The sequence below is a fragment of the Lagenorhynchus albirostris genome, chromosome 2 (assembly GCF_949774975.1).
Source record: "Lagenorhynchus albirostris chromosome 2, mLagAlb1.1, whole genome shotgun sequence".
Lineage (NCBI taxonomy): Eukaryota > Metazoa > Chordata > Mammalia > Artiodactyla > Delphinidae > Lagenorhynchus > Lagenorhynchus albirostris.
The window spans coordinates 58,760,888-58,777,715 of NC_083096.1; positions in this window are offsets into that span (position 1 = coordinate 58,760,888).

Sequence of the window (16,828 nt, forward strand, 5' to 3'; positions counted from 1 at the left end):
AGAGGACTAGAAAAATCTCTCAAGGACCTTCTAGACCCACACTTTTGTACTGCAGTCAGTTCCCATCTATTTTCCACTATGGGGAACTGGGGGAGGGGTCTTCCTTTCACTTCTTTAGGTTTGTTTGTGAGCATCAGCTCTCTCCCCTTGTCTTCCTTTCTCTCTCAAATGCTGGCATGGATCCTACATCTGAAGCCCTCTCCTTCCTGCTATGAGAAACACATCTACCCTTCCCCTTTTATCTGTCCTTCCAGCTCCACACCACTTCTGTTTCAAGCTTTTATTGGTATGCATTCGAGCCTGAGATTTTCTGACTTTCCCAAGTACCATATTCCCACAAGAATCCTCTTCCATGTCAGGTTGTATTGTCATTAGCAACCACTTCTCAGACACATTCTTGGATGTTATTGCTATTTCTCATTCTCCCCTCTACAAGGTAAGAGCTTAGTCTAATGCTATCCTTCATCACCATCACCCCAACCCCCATCCTCTAATCCTGATGCCCCTACCTTCTGCAGGGTAAAGCTTAAAAACTTAAAACCTTCCACTTTGGAATTTTGTTGCCTTGCATCACAATTCCAGTACAGTGACTTCACCCAAGAAAGGCAAAGGAAGGAAACTCTTGCACTAGCCTGAATTAATAATGAAGAAAGGGGAGAAGTCTAATCTTTCCAGTGCAGAAGATGTGTGTATTGTTTGTTGCGAGTAGCCCTCGGGGAGGGAGAGGTTTCAAGTTCAGCATTTATGTGGCACATTTTTCAATTAGACAATATACTGTATGGCATTTCCCTTCCTCCCCCAACCCCTTCCCTTTTATTACCACATGACTTCATCTCCCCATGTGACTGACAGAGCCCATTGGGCTCAACATTGATAAAAAACATCTGGGGAGAAAAATTGCAATTTAGAAAACAATTAAGTATATCAATTTCAATTCATTTAGTTGGCCAGAGAAAGAAAAGTTCTTTCAAAGAGGTAACTTGATCTACAGTGCTCATGGATTAAAGGGCACGAAGATCTGTTTTCTCCAGGTCATAGTGTGGAGGAATGCATCTTAGCTCAGAGCTCTAAATGCAGACATAAACTATTTGTGATTTTTAACAAAGAATAAACCACTGAGAGTTTCCCTAATTTTCTCATTTCTTCGACATTTTTTTCCCTACTCTTCCCAAATTCCCAAGAACTTAAGAGCTTCCTCAATGGATATGTATTTCTCGCTCAAATGCTCACCATATGGTCATTTGTTATGGGAGCTCTGTAAGTGAACCTCGGTTTACTATTAAAGACCCTATTTGAGGGACTGAGGTTTGTGGGGTGTTTATGACTTTCCCATCCATTTTCCTCACTAACTCTGTGAACACCCATGGGTCCATTATCTTAAGGTGTTCAGAACCTTTATGAATCACGGTATAACTTTTCATTCACAAAACCTTAAATAAAGAATTTTTTTCCAGTTTTACCGAGAAATAATTTATATACATCACTGTACAAGTTTAAGGCATACAGCATGATCGTTTGATTTACATCTGTCGTGAAATGACTACCACAATAGGTTCAGCTAACATCTATCTTCTCATATAGATACAATAAAAAGAAAAGAAAGGAAAAAAAAATTTCTCCTTATGAATGAGCAGTCAAGATTTACCCTCTTAACAACTTTTCTATATTTCATTCAGTAGTGTTAGCTGAACATGTAATTACATCCCTAGTACTTGTCTATCTTATAACTGGAAATTTGTACATTTTGATCACCTTCCTCCAGTTCTCCCTCCCTCAACCCTCCTCCTCTGGTAACCACAAGTCTGATCTCTTTTTCTATGAGCTTGGTTTTGTTTTGCTTTGTTTGGGTTTTTTTTAGATTTCATATATAAGAGAGATCATACAGTATCTGTCTTTTTCTGACTGACTTATTTTACTTAGCAACACGCCTTCAAGTTCCAAATGGTAGGGTTTCCTCATTTTTTTGGCTGAATAATATTCCATTGTGTGTACATATACAACTTCTTTATCCTTTTATCCATTGACGGTTGTTAGGCTGTTTCCATGTCTTGGCTATTGTAGGTAATGCTGCTGTTAACATGGGGATGCAGATATCTTTAGAAGTTAGTGTTTTCATTTCTATTGGATAAATTCCAGAAGTGGAATTTCTGAATCATATAGGAGGTCTATTTTTATTTTTTTAAGGATCCTCCACACTGCTTTCCATAGTGGTATCTTATCCTTGAATAGATAATATTCTTCTTGTGAGGGGAAGCAAAGTTAGAAACAATCTATGTCATCATCTTGGTGATGTCACCTCCCAAATAAAGAATCTTAGTACCAGCAAGGTTGGCATATATCTAGGTAAATATTATAACCACTGCTCTCATTTATTAAACACCTATCATAGAACAGTCACTGTAATTCACATCTTGATTATAATATCTAATTTACTTGTCACATCAATCCCATTAAGTAGGTATTATCATTCCCATATTTTACAGATGAGAAACTGATGATCTTATTTTAAGATTATTAATATTCTCACCCACATAAAAGAGGAAACACTTGAACACAGATTTCTCAGCTTCTTCGATTCATGTTCTAAATACCACATACAGAAAAAGAGCAGCCTAGGAAATAAACTCTAGAAGGTAGAATTCAGTGATAACTTTGAATCAAAAGTCTCTAGCCACATTTAATTAAGAGAACGTGTATAAAATAACTAGCTAGCGCCTGGCCCAAAGTAATTCCTCAATAAATGATAGCTTAATTATTACATAAAACCATCTCCACTTATTCCCCAGCCCTTACCCTCAATTTCCCTCAACCTTTACAATACACTTGGGATTATCATATACACTGCTGAGGTTTTATTACAGTCTCCACTCAAAATCATCACCTATGTGGTCTAAAGACCTCAACATGAGATCCAGAAGCAGGTATTTTATGTGATCTGACTGAGAAATGTTAACTATCAGGAAATCCCATTCCAGGAAGGAGCCAAGAGGTAGAAAAGGTCCTAAAGGTGACCTCACTCATTTTCTATTAAAGTCTGCCTTGGGAACCAGCTTGAAACACACCCACTCTTACAGCATGTGTTTCATTTTGCCTACTGTAGATGGAGAATGCAATCACAATAATATCGTGAGGCCATATGGAAGTGTGGGGTTAGGGCATACTCATTTTGTAATGAGCCAGAGTCGACTGATAGGATCACTCAACAAGTGGACCACTTTGGCACTAGGAGGGCTGGAGGCTAGGAAACATGAACAAAGAGTGGATTTGATGTCAGTGAATAGATGGTAAAGTGAAAAGAAAAATGATGTGTGGATTAGAAGGCATTTGAAAGGCAGAGGGAGCTGACCACTGGAGGCGTTACAGTTGAACAAAGGAGCCTACAGGCTACTGAAATTCAAGGGTTTGGGTTTCTGGGTAGGGAATCCAGGCATGATCTGGCAGCTCAGAAAAGTCAGAAGGTTGCTGGGAAGAGTTTATTTGACTTAATTGTAACAGTAGAGAGATGGAAAAAATACCTAATTCCAACAGAAGAGTACTTGGGTCCCTGGAAAATCTTGGCTATAGGTGAGCGATGGGGAGATCACTGTGAATTGGAATATTTAAGGGATATCTGTTAGAGGAGGCCTCTTGGTAGAATTTGATGAAATGAGAAATCAGGATGGCCTGCTTCTTAAAGGTGAACAATTGAACAATAGCAGGAAAGCAAAAGTGGACACGGTGACAGCAAGGAAAAGATGGAACTAAAAATGTGTCTAAAGACTGCTGAATCCCTCACCATTCCCCACCCCATCATGAGTCCAATAAGTAAGCAATGAAGAAATCTTGTGCTTGGTTTCTTGATTAAAATAGGAAGAGAACAGCTACCTTTCCCTGGCTCAAATTTGCCTTCTGAGAAAGGAAAACGTTGTTCATGATATGCTGGTTTCAGTTTTCGTTTTTATTTCTTGTTTATTTTGGTTGGGTTTGGTTTTTAACCTCCCCAGGTCAGTTCAGGACAATAAGGCAATTCAAATTTAAAGGTATTGCTGAACTTATCAGAACCATTTGTCTTCTTTGACTTTAAAAGCCAGGCACAAAATGTTGCAAAATAAGATTTCCAGTCTTCCTGGCCTCTGTTCGTGCCAAGAATGCCCCATGACTGCCCTTTCAGAGGTAACAGCCTTTCAGATCATCAAGAAACCCCGGAGGTTGCTAATAAAAAGAAAATGATTTTCCATACAAAGTAAACAGATCCCTACCGCACGTCTAAAAGGACTTGGCTTTAGATGCGGGTAAAGGTTTGGAGCGGAGTTTTAATTTTTATATTACAGAAGCTCATTCTGAGCTTGAATTTTCAAGTTATTCTTCAAAGCACAACAGAACCCCCTGTCAGGATATATCCAGCAACTGCATTCTTGGAACAGCTGTAAATTAGCCTGCTTTTCTTTTCTCTCTTGAACTTGAAGTCCCTTTTAGGGACCCAGCAGAAACCCTTTAGGAAGAAGGAAGTGAAGTTTAGAGGATCTGTCCTCTTACCTAGAAGGATAGTTTCTATGGAATCTAGTCTTCTCTAGTTTCCCCCCCAAAACTGAAGCCTACTTTATGGCATCAACAAATCATAACAGGCAGATTCTGAACCAGAAAAATCATCTTCCTGGGCTAAATTCTTTGTCATTGCACAGCTGAGCAGAAGATTTGTACAATAAATACAAATAGTTTTAAGTGTGGCCCATTATAATGGGTCACCAGATGTATTGTTACGTCAGTCCTTCCTGGCATTGTAAAAATAGGAAAGTCTTTCAGGGGTTGCGAGTATATGTGGAAATGCAGGGAGGCTGATTGAGCTTTACAACTCTGAGGAAAAAAGGAATCCATGAGGAAGCCTGATTTTATACCTGGGATATAAAATACAAGAAAACAAATAGGAAATGTGTTCAATCGTAGTACCTTTGTTGTCACATGTAAGATTTCTGACTGTTATTTTGGTTTTTTTGTTTCAGAGTTTTGGGTTTTTTTAACCTCCCTGCTGGTTGCATTTCATTTACTCATTCGGAAAATATTCATTGAGCATCTATGTTGGGACAGCACTCTACTGAATTCTGGGGATGACAATGAAAAAGCAAAAGCAATGCTTTCCAGAGCCTATATTCTGTTGTATAGAGATAAACAGATATATCCATGGTATGTTGCTGACATAATGTCAGATACTGATAATGCTCTAGAGAAAAATACAGAAAGTGAGGAGGAAAGGGAAGAAAGAGGAGAATTAGGGAAGTCCTCTTTCAGCTGAAGGAAGTAAAAAGGTAAGCCATATGCATACCAAGGAGAGGAAACAGCAAATGCAAAGGCCACGAGGCGAGAGTGTTCTTGGTCCTTCCAGGAGCAGCAAAGAAGTAACAGCCTAGAGTATAGGTCCCTGTGAGAGATTCCAGCTTTATTCAAACTTTTCTGAAGTTAAAGATAAGGGATGGAAGTGGAATGGGATAGAACTTGGGTTACTGTTATTTAACTGAAAGTAGAAATTAAGGCAAAGAGGCAACAATTAACCTACTTTCCAAGCCCCCAGGGAAGTAATCAGAGAGGATGGTATATGGTTAACAGGGAATCAGAGGGTGAAGGGAGAGAGGGAAGAACCACATTTTGACTGAAGACTAGGTGAGTATTGTGACGCCCTACCAGGCGGGCATCTGTAGAAGGAATCACAGTCATCACATTCCAGATTAAAAGCAATCCACCATAATTTCCAAGGGACATTAAATTTTAAATATGCCTATTTGTACACTGAGTCACCTGGCCTCACCCTTCTTCCTGATCATAGTGGCTTCAAACTGCAAGGGAAAGAGTGACTGTGTTGATTGCTCATCTTTCCTTAGCCAAGGAGCTAATACTCCACTGTGGACAATCTGGGCTCTTGGCTCCTTACACCATTTCTTCTGAAGCCAGGCTTGTGGTCCCAGGATCTGCTCACATTACAGAGAGGGTTAGGCTTTCTCATTAATCTCTGTCTGGACCCTGTCCTCAGATTAGCAACCACTGAAACATAATCCCTGTGATGAAGAAATGGAGGGCCTGGCCCAGAGGATGTTTGTTTGGCATTTGTTTGTTTACTTATTTCTTAATATTTATTTATTTTATTGAAGTATTATTGATTTACAATGTTGTGTTAGTTTCAGGTGTGCAGCAAAGTGCTTCAGTTATACATATATGTACACATTCTTTTTCAGATTCTTCTCCATTATAGGTTGTTAAAAGATATTTAATATAGTTCCCTGTACTACACAGTAGGTCCTTGTTGTTTACCTATTTTATATATAGTAGTGTGTATACTGTAATCCCAAACTCCTAATTTATTGCTCCCCCCTCCCCCTTTGGTAACCGTAAGTTTGTTTTCTATGTCTGTGAGTCTGTTTCTGTTTTGTAAATAAATTCATTTGTATCATATTTTTAGAGTCCATATATAAGTGATATAAGATATTTGCCTTTCTCTGTCTGACATATTTCACTTAGTATGATAATCTCTAGGTCCATCCATGTTGCTGTAACATATATATATATATGTTATACATATATATGTTATATATATGTTTTTTATATATATATATGATAGATATATCACATCTTCTCTATCCATTCATCTGTCAGTGAACATTTATGTTGCTTCTCTGTCTTGGCTTTTGTAAATAGTGCTGCTGTGAACACTGGGGTGCATGTATCTTTCTGAATTAGAGTTTTTGTCTTTTTCGGATATATGCCCAGGGGTGGGATTTGCTGGATCATATGGTAGCTCTATTTTCAGTTTTTTAAGGAACCTCCATACTGTTCTCCACAGTGGCTGCACCAATTTACATTCCCACCAACAGTGTAGGAGGGTTCCCTTTTCTCCACATCTTCTTCAGCATTAGCTATGTGTAGAATTTTTAATGATGGCCATTCTGATACGTGTGAGGTAATAACTCATTGTAGTTTTGATTTGCATTTCTCTAATGTTTGCTTATTTTTTAAAGAAATAAAAAAGGCTCAGTTTCCTATTTCACAGGACTGGTGAAAGAATTAAGTGAAATAATGGATGTAAAGAACTTAGCATTCACTGAGTGTTTACTACTATGATTATTTCACCACTTCAAAAGAAATTCCAAAGGGTTGAAGAGAGGAAGAGACAGAGAAAAGTACTTCTCATGTACCTTCTGAGCCAGGGAGAGGGCCAAAGGGCTAATATTCCAGAGACAGACTAAAATTTCACGTCAAGAAATGGTAGCTTGACCCAGTGCAACACCCAGAAAGGCCTAATGAACAGGACTCAACATGCCACTGGATATTTCATTGTTTGGTGGGCTGGCTCTCATAATTTAAATGTAGTTTTAACAATACATATTGTCAGAGAACATCTGGTAGACACAGAGGGCCTGTCTGCCACATTCCTTTTTCCTTCTTGACAAATATTCCTCTAACCCTAGAGGGGGTGAGAACCAGACATTCTTCCACGACATCCTTTTGTTCTTCTTACAATAACTGAAATCCTTTCTGTACACATATTTAATCCAGCAGTGCACGAAAATCGCAGCCTTTTTCGTCTGGCAAAAAGTCCCAAGTGCAGGTGTTGGCTGCCTTCCCAAGACACTCTTTTTAAGAGTTCCTATCAAGAGACTGCTTCATTTCATCTCTAGTGCACAGCATGAAGATGTTTCGTGATTTAAAATTTTCTTATTATTTCCTGATCTCAGTCACTAAAGACACTCAGACACTGAAGACAATTTGGAATATCTTCCCAGCTCTACCCCTCCTTTAACTGTGTCCCTCAACTACAGCCCACAGCTGGGGGGAGAGAGGATGGGATACACACAGTCATATCGCACAGCTCATGGGACAAGAGGTGAAACTCTAACCTGTGCCAGGTCAATTGGTGACCCTTTCCAGTGAAATGAGAATTGAGAGAAAGATCAAGGGCTACTGAGAAAGAGTCAGCCGCTCCCTGTGGCTAAACCCAGAACATGCAAACCAGAAAGCCATGGTTGCCCATGTTTCCTGTTATACAAAGTAGCGAGCAGAGAATGCCACCCACAGGGAAAGAGAAAAGTGAAGCATTGAAGGCAAATCCAGCCTCTGTACCCTGACACTGAATTAAATCTCAGAGACAGAGTTTTGGGTGAAGTAGAAACGATTAGCTTTATTGCTTTGTCATGCAAAGGGGGCCACAGCAGCCTAATGCCCTGAAAACTGTGTGTCCCCGCCTGGAGGCGGTAGTGAGAAGTTTTAGAGTAATGGTTCAAAGAGGGCGTGATCAGCTCGTGGACATTCTTCTGATGGGTTGGTGGTGAGGTAAGTGGGAGTCAGCATCATCAACCTTCAGGTTCCAACTGGTCTAGTGTCTAAGTGCTTGTGGACAGCATACAGTTAAATTCTCCCACCTGGTGAGGGTTTCGGTATCTGCAGAACAGCTCAGAGATATTGTTATGTGTATTCCCTGAGGGGGAACCAGGACCCTGCCCCAAGTTTGCACTGTTGTATCTTTCGACTGTTCCTCCCGTGTCTCCACATCCATTCCCTTCCCTAATTAGCGACTGTTTGAACCTGCTCATTGGAACTCAGGAAAGGTCATGGAGGCTGAATAAAGCCTATTTCCTCTAATCAAGAAATGGGGGCACAGACAGGTTTTTGTGGCCAGGAGCCCCACAGGAACCTACTTTGTTTCAGTGTCTGTGCAGAGAGAAGAAAAGGCTCAAGATAGAGAGGGTCTATTTCCTGGTTCCCAGTGGCTTTCTTGCCTCTGGTCCCATCCTGAGACCCAGCTGTACTCTGCCCTTGAGTTTTATAAGGCACCCTTGCATCCATATACTAAACCTTCCCCTTTTTAACCCAGCTAGAGAGTGACCCAGTATATTTCCTGAGTCCTCTATCTTCCATTTCCCTCAGTACACTGACCCTGCATTTCGTACACAGGGGGAGACACATTCTCCTATTTAGGGTCCACAGATGACTAGGTTCCTTTACCTGCATTTATATCTCCAGTTTGACTGTAGCTAACATAGAACCTGTCGTTGCTAGGGGAATGCTTATTACTCCATCCCTCAGTTTCCACAGACTTCCATTCCACTTTTAGGAGAGACAGTAGGGGAAGGAGGGAGCATTTCTATCCCTTATGGTCTCTAACTCATTCTTCTGCACAGAAAGAGCAGCTACTTTTTTCACTGAGATTGGGAGAAGTGACTGGAGTCACAGAGTAGGCATTTTTTTCTCTCTTACTTGCTCTTGTTTCACTGTGGAAAGAAAGTGTAGAGGCCTCACAATCCTTTGCCATCAGTCCTTCATCCTCCCTGGGTAAAGGGAGATTGCAGATCTCCTTATACATGTCTTGGCAAACGTCAACTCTTCAGACCTGATTCTTTCCTGGGAGTTGGTGTGGGGAGGAGGGGAAGCAGTGGGATGGTGACGGCAATAAAGTCTCAAGATCTAGACTTGTGGAGGGGAGACAGAGCATGTGAGGAAGGCTTATCTGGGCTGCAGATCCAAGATACGTTCTCCAGCCTTCCTTTATACACAGTAAAGTAATATTTGATCCTTGATTCCTGAGTCTATTTCTAAATTGGGTAAACCATTTAGAGGAAAGAATACAATTGGTCCCTCAGAATCCTCACCAGTCTTGAAGATACTTGAAGGAATGCTGAGTTCCATGAAAGAAATAAATATCTAACTACAGAATTAGGTGCACTCATTAAGACTCTGCTGTGTGATTGCCTATTAAAAGATGTGTAATTGGGCTTCCCTGGTGGCGCAGTGGTTGAGAGTCCGCCTGCCGATGCAGGGGACACAGGTTCGTGCCCCGGTCCGGGAAGATCCCACATGCCGCGGAGCGGCTGGGCCCGTGAGCCATGGCCGCTGAGCCTGCGCGTCCGGAGCCTGTGCTCCGCAGCGGGAGAGGCCACAACAGTGAGAGGCCCGCGTACCGCAAAAAAAAAAATGTGTAATCTACCAGGGTATCTTAGTTGTTCTCCTTTATTTCCTAAACTGGTAATAGGTAACATATTCTACCTAGTGACTGTACTTGAAAATATTCAAGTCTTTCTTGATTCCTTTTTCTCATTAACCTCATCAAAATCAACAACTCCTATTGATTTTGCCTTCCCAGGGTTTCCTCTGTTCTTATGACACTGCTTAAGTTCAGGTCCTTTTATCCCTAGTTTTAATTACTGTTGAAGCTTTCTGGTTGTCTTCCTGCCTCCAACCCCTTTCACATTGTAGCAAGAGTTACCTTTGTGAAATAAACCTGATGAGGTCAGTGCCCTGACTAAAAACCTTAGGTAGTCCTACAACCTTTTGCCTGTAGGACAATCTGAATGTACAAGACCTATCACAATCTGCCCCAATCTACAATCAGCAAGTTCACTTTCTTCCATCATGCTTTATGATGTCCCAGCATCTCTACATCTGTAGCACCATGCCCCAACCTGATACCCCAACAAGATTTATATACTCACCATTTCTTCGTACATGCTATTAAATGCCCAACCATTTCACTATGCCTGAAACATTGTTTTGCAGGCCCCTCTGACTCAAGAACAACACTTTTATCCATGGCTAAAATTTAAATCTTATGGGAATTTGGTACCCTTCGTGCTCCTCATTGCTATTTCCAAACGATTCTCATTCTCTTTCCTCCCTAGACACTCTCAGAGTTGTCTCATATAAATAAATTATATTACTCATTGTTCGTCATTGTTGATGTCGCTAACCATCCCCTAGATAATACCCCTTTATTTCCCACTGATTTTAGTTCTTGGTTCACTTTCACTCTCTCCAGTACTGCTAATGTCTCAATTCTTTGAAGACTGCAATATACACAGTAGACGACTCAATCCAACACTCTAGACTCTCAGTTTCTTGAATTCCTCTCTTCCAGTGATCCAGCCTTCCTCCACACCACCCAGGCCATTCATTTATATATTCATAACCCTAGACCTTCTCATTACCAGTAATCTCTCCATAATCTCAATTTAATTCATTCCTTTCTCTAACCATAACCTCCATCCATCCCTCTAGTGCCCCAGTTCCAACTTCACCAGGATCTCTAGTCCACTGATCTATCTTTTCACTGTCTCTAACCTTCTTAATAGTCTCTCTTTCTCCTCTCCTTATTCATCTTAAATTCCACAATCAATCAATATACTCACTTCTTTTCATATACCCTCAGTTCCTTGTTGTACTCACTTGACAAAACCACAACCCTGGTTAAATTCATCTCTTTACCTAATTTGTGCCTTCATTCATGCAAAAGAATGCGCTGAAGACAAATGCTCTTGATTATGAACCTCAAGTGAACCCATATGCTGCTTGATGATCATATTATTTTTCTCCCATCTAAAGTCAATTCCTCCACTTGCAAACTAGATCCCATCTTGTCTTACTTACTCAGTGACGTTGCTCTAGCAATTCTCCCATTTCCTCTCCTCAATCACAGATGTCTCCCTCTCTACCAAATCTTTCCCATCAGTCTACAAACTCAATCAAATTCTTTCTCCCACCTTAAAAACAAAAACAAAAAACCCTTCTCTTAGCCCTACTTCCCTTGCTTGATACTGCCTTATTTGCAAATATGTTTCCCTTTCTAGCAAAACTCCTTGAACAACTTGTCTATATTCATTCTCTACAATTCTTTTTCTCCCATACTCATAACTGCTCCAATCCAGCTTTTGTTCCTACTTACTTATCAAAGCTGCATGGTCAATTCTCAGTTCTCCTCTTACTTGACTTATTGGAAAGAGTTGATATAGTCAATCCCTCTGTCCTCCTTGATATACTTTCTTCACTTGGCTTCCAAAACACTCCACTCTAGCTTGACTTTATTGTTCATGCCTTAGTCTCCTTTGCTGTTTTTTCCTCTCCTTCCCAAACTCTTAACGTTTAACTGCTCCAGGGCTCACCCTTTGTCTTCCTATTATCACTCGTCCTTTTGGTGCTCTCATCCAGAATCACAACTCTGAATACCATCTCTATGGTAATTTTCCATCTCCAGCCCAGACTTCTCTCCTGAACTTCAGACTTGCCTATTCAGTGAGTTCCTCAATATCTTCACTTGGTGTCATCTAAAAACTCACACCTGTTGACTTTAAGCTGTTCTGATTCCTGAGCTTTCACCACGAGAATGGTTTCACTACCAACTTTCCCTACCTCAAATGATAGAAACTATGTTCTGGTTCAGGCCCAAACCTTTACTCTCATCTTTGACTTCCCTTTATTACACTCCCCCACACAATCATTTAGCAAACAGAATTGGCTTTAATTTCAAACATAGCCAGAATCCAAACACTTCTCACTATGCCAAATGCCTTCTCACTTCATTAGTGCTGCCACCCTGGTCTGAGCCACCATTACTTCTCCCCTGAATTACTGCAATACGATAATTTAGGGATCAGGAAAGTTGTGGGGGGGTTTTGGTTTTGGTTTGTCTGTTTTTGTAAAAGGGCCATATAGTAAATATTTTCTGCTTTTCAGGCCATATGGTCATTGTGGTAACTCCTCACTTCTGCCATTATAGTGCAATTGGGCATAGCTGTGTTCCAGTACAAGTTTAGTTACAAAAAAGCAAATTTGGAGCTGAATTGGACCGTGAGCCATAACTGAATTTGGACCGTGAGCCATAACTTACCAGATCCTGGTCTATCTGGTCTCTTTGCTTTTATCCTCACCCCGACTATTATCCTTTCTCAACACAGCAGCCAGAGGAATCCTTTTAAAACACAGGTCATAACATGTCACTTCTCTGCTCAAAACTCTGCAAAGGCCTCCTTTCTCGATCAGAATAAAAGTAAGAGCCCTTTCCATAACGTACAAGACCCTGTGTGATCTGGCCCCAGTCATATCCCTAAAGCTCCTATCTTATTACACTCTCTCCCTCATCCACTCTGCCGCAGCTGCACTGACCTCCTTGTTGTTTCTCAAATAGTCCAGGCACACTCAAGACTTGGGGCATTTGCACCAGGTGCCCCCTCTTCCCCCAGGTGTCCATATGGTCAGTGCTCTTACCCTCTTAACTTTGCTCAAATGCCACCTCTTCAATAAAACCAATACTGGCAACTATTTGACATTATAACCTTCCTCCATGACTCTCAATCCCCCTCACTCTATTTTTCCCTTTTACTTTCCAAAAATTTGCCATCTAACATTAAAAAAATAATTTACTAATTTCTATTTACTGCATTCCTATTTCTCCTAGAATACAAGCTCCACAAGACCAGTGATCTTTGGCTTTTATTCCCTGTGTAACCTGAGACCCTAGAGCAGTGCATGGCATATTTTTTTCAAAAAATATTTGTTGAATGAATGGAATCTGTGTGGCCTCCCTCAAATCCCAGAGATGTAGTGAGTCACTGTATTCTGTATATTACTTTAACGCTTCGTTCATGCTATTGTTCTAGTCCTCTTTATCCTGATTTATAATTATTTATGTATCTCTCTTGCCCGTTACAGTGTCATGATCTTCTTGGACATTTTCTGTATGTATATTTGCAGTAAGTAATACAGCCTGTCACACAGCAGAAGGACAAATAATGCCAACTTAATGAACATACAAAGGCGCTGTATGTGTGTAGTTCTCTGACACCAAATCATTAACTCTGCAAGTCAGTTATTATTTTAAAAGTCTCTCCTCAACCCCAGCTCTAGATACAAGTATATACACACACTACTAATTGAGATAATTTAAAACTATTTTTCACATATTTGCTTAATTAACTTGCAGTGACCTCTGCAAAAGCACTGGCCTCTGATGATTATAAGGGGTAGTTTTCTGGCATAGACACCAAAGCATCAAAGAGTCAGCTAGAACTAAGGAAAGCAATAACACAACTGGTTTTAATTACTCATGACAGGCAGCTGAGTATATCTGACACAGGTCTTCTCCCCAATACATCACTCAAAACAGGCCAGTTACAGGAAATGGTGGAGAAAAAAAAAAAAAGCCAGAATCGGGCCAAAATGTGTCCGCAATATAAAGCAGATCATCTTTCACGTGGATGACCTTGTTCATTTTGTGTTATATTTTTACGATGGTCCTGAATGTATAAAATTGCTGACCCCTTAAGACTTGGCGTGCTTCTACACTGATGCTGAGGAGGGGTGGCTCAGGTTCTCAGAAGAGGAGATAGGTGAAGACTGTGCCTATTCATGAGTCACTGTATAAACCAAGGGGTCCTCCAAAGTTAATCTAGAATGGCAGGCATGTTTGTGATGAATTCATCTGTGAAGGAGAGGTGAGCAACTTCTACGTCTCCTCAACATTCACAGAAGGATTAACTTCATCTAAACCTGGTTGCTTCTTTGGACTTGTTGCTTAGCAGGTAACAGGTGAGGATTCACCTGTGAGTCACTTTGTTAACACCTACTCACAATTTTAACATATCTCTCTTACGAGGTACATCCTCCCACCTAATGAAACGATGGGCTTTGGTTGGCCATATCCTTGAGTTGGCTCCTGTTGAAAAAAGAGATTTCCTAATCAGGCAGGGTTTTACCGCAGGACCTCATTTTCTTGCTAAAGTCTCCTCCCAGATGCTTGTATGATGCCTGAGCTCACTGTCTTCTTATTTCTGTGCATTTCCTGGTGCTTGCCAGCTTGCACTGTTTGATCACTCTTTTGTCCAGTCTTGCACATTCCAGTGCTCGTGGAACTTCAGAAGCCCTTGGTTTTTCCTGCTGCTTTGCTGATTCCTGTTTGATGCCTCCAGAAACACAGACTGCCTCCTGAGTCTTTCTACTTTTATACTTTCAATAAAAGTTGGAGTCCCTGCAGTGTGCTAGGGCATATGCTAAAGACTGAGACTCTAACATGAATGCTCCATTAAGAAGCTCAGAATTTAATAGAGGAAATGGCAAGTAAGCAGGCAATTACAATGCACATGATAAGTACTGTAATACGTTAAGCAGAGGGTATGAGGGTAGCATATAGTAGCGGCACCTAAGCCAGCACCTGGGGGGTGAGGGAAGCTTTCCTAGAGCCAGTAACATCTATGCAGTCTGAGCCAGACAAAAGAAGAATGAGAGATGTTCTACGCTAAGGAAGTTAACGTCAATAAATGCCATGAGCCATAAATCATAGCTCCTTTAGAGATCTGTATGTATTGATAATTAAGTACGGCTGCAGGGGATGTGGGAAAACTGAGGCTGGAGAGGGAAGCCAGGGTTAGATCACAAAAGGCTTTATATGTCATTCTAAGGTGATGGGAATTCATCGTATCAGTGATGGGGAGTCACTGAAAGTTTATACATAACATGGTCAGATTATGTTTTAGAAAGATTGGCATCAGCGTGGAGAATAGATTTCACCATCTAGCTACTTCCCTGAACCTGGCCCGCTTTCTTGCCTGCCCTGTCTTATCTTCCTTTGACTCTAAAGGGCCCAGTTCGACACCCCTTTCCCTATCAGTGTCCTTAAACAAAACTAATGATCAGAATCATTTTGAGACCTTACGAAAATACAAGTTATTTGATCCCATTTCACAGAATCAAACTCTTATGGAGACAGAACCTGGGAATCTCTATTTTATAAAAACTGCCCAAAGGATCCTGGGGCAGTTGGACTATGGACAGAATTTGTGAACTAATGTAGATTGTCACTTATAATACAACAGAGATGTGTTGATAAACATTAGCAATGTGTATGGCTTACTGAATCAGATTGAAGATGGCTGGAGTAGGTCTCACTCCTAATGTCTTCTTTCTACAGCATTAGAAGACCAAAACAATCAGCCCCTTACTTGGAACCTCAATATCTTTCCCTCGTTCTTTGAATAACATGTCCAGACCTTCACATGACCTGTTAGGCAGCATGATTTGGCTCCGATGGCCTCACCTCTCAAGCTACTCTTCCCTTTACCTTGTACTAATTATTAACTTGTTATAGATAGGGGATATTGATACATTTACTCACCAGTTTCTACATTCTCAATTAAATTACAGATAGATACGGTGTGGGGAAACTTTGTGAAACAATAAAGATCTGGAAATTTTCTAAGGAGAATGGAAAATGATTTGATTTAGGATGAGAAAAGGACTGCTGCTCAACTTCAAAGACTCACCTGAGTTAAAGATCATACATCCATATTCATAGGACAATTCTGTTATTTCCTCCTCGAGGAGCCAAGGAGCAGAGAAAATGGACAATTTTGTCAATCAGCACGTGAGTACTGGCAAAGCGTGAAGTCAAGAAGTAAGAGAATAAGGGTGCTCAGGTAAACGAAACAGAAAATTCCTGGGATGGGCCAAAAAGGAAGATTCAGTTAATTTGCTCCAAGACACAAAGGATGAAAACCTGAGTTCCCTTGTTTTGTCATACTACTTAGTCTGTTTGGTAATGATCCCCCATTTTATTTAATTCTGGTCTCTGGCTTCTCCACCAATGGTTCTAACTCACATTCTGTTACGTTACCCTAGAGCACTGTGAATAGCACACTGCAGCTGGAGGGTGCCAGTGGCAGAGTAAGTGACATAATTTTCCAGGACATAAATGAAACTACCTAGGTAAGGTTATATCAAGGTAGTAAATGTTTTATAACAATTGTTTTCCTCCTAAGTTACAGATATGACTTACAGACATAATTTTTATGGTGATAGCATATCCATATAATAGACTTTCTTTACTTAAATTGACTGCATTTCATAGAAGACTCAATATATATCAAAACACAAATATGTCCTTCACAGGAAGATATCAGAGTGTTTTAAATACAGTAGCTGTTATATTTAAACATTCTGCTAATAAAAATTAATTACATTTTTGTTTTTGAAAGATTTCAGATTATTTTTAATTAAACCAATGCCTTAAATTAATCCAGTTGGTTCAATTTTCAGGCTTATCATT